A 1,314-nucleotide genomic window follows, 5' to 3' on the forward strand; every position below is an offset into this window, starting at 1 on the left:
CAGTCGGTGAACTTCTTGCTCAGATAGTAGATAGCATGTTCTTTCTTTCCAGTCTCATCTCGTTGACCGAGCACGCATCCCACAGATTCATCAAACACTGACAAATACAAAATCAAAGGCCTTCCTTCCACGGGAGGGACAAGGATAGGTGGTTCCAGCAAGTAATTCTTGATGCTATCAAAAGCTTCCTGGCATTCATCGTTCCATACAATAGGTTGATTCTTGCTCAAGCAGTCGAGTGATCTCATATGGTATATCATCATCCTCTTCATCTTCGGCTTCATACACAGGGAATTCAAAATTTGGAGGAACCGTAGGATTACTGTGTTCAACGGGTTTATTATGGTTCAAACTGCATAGAATGGTTGAATGATTTTAGAAAATGGTTTTTTTTTCTTTCTTTTATGCAGTTCTTTGAAATTGATAAGAAAAATAAAGATGTTTTGGTTTTTTCTGGTATTACCATTATTTCCAAGAAAAAAAAGAAAAAAAAATCACTAAAAAATAAAAGTCGTGAAAGAAACGACAATTTTTGTTAATAACGGCGATGCCGAAACAAACACGCCCTTCCAGAAATATCACTTTCGCTTCGGGCAGAGCGAGAGGATGGTTATTTTGAAAAACAAAACACTTAAGCAACAAGACACATTATTCGGAAACATGCATGATTGAATGAATGTTGATGGCCTCACAATTTCTCGCAATGCCTCCTGGTATAACAAACATAGGCCTAGGACTACATCCAGTCGCCTCTTCAGTAATTGCATTGATAAACTCAGCACTGTAGAAGATTCATGTGGCATTGTACTTGTAAGGAATAGCCTTTGTAGAAGTATAAGGTACTGGTCCGGGCAGCCTTATCACTAGAGGCTCAACATTCTCTTTTGAAGGCACGCTCTTGACGGGCGGATCATGAAAGACTGGCACAATCACACAGACGTCGCTGACAGTCAAATGATTGTTGTTCATCAAGCTCTGGATGTCATTTTGAACAACACAGCAACCCAAAGGATTACAGAATCATTCTTGGCAATTGGCATGATCATGGTCAAACAGAGAGGCTTGGCATAACTTGATGTGTAGTGGCACCAGAGGAGTTGTAACATTACGGACGTCAAGTCCGGGAGCTTCCTCATATACCTCAATCATGTTCACAGCAGCGTGATTTGGAAGAGGGTTGTCGAGGACATGAGGGACGTTGTTCTCAAAAGTCAACTTTCCTTGGTTAATGAGCTTCTTCACAATGTATTTCAAAGCATAGCATCCTTCGACATCATGACCCAAAGCACCTTGATGGAAATCACATTTGAGGTC

Source organism: Medicago truncatula, chromosome 7, assembly GCF_003473485.1.
Source record: "Medicago truncatula cultivar Jemalong A17 chromosome 7, MtrunA17r5.0-ANR, whole genome shotgun sequence".
Classification (NCBI taxonomy): Eukaryota; Viridiplantae; Streptophyta; class Magnoliopsida; order Fabales; family Fabaceae; genus Medicago; species Medicago truncatula.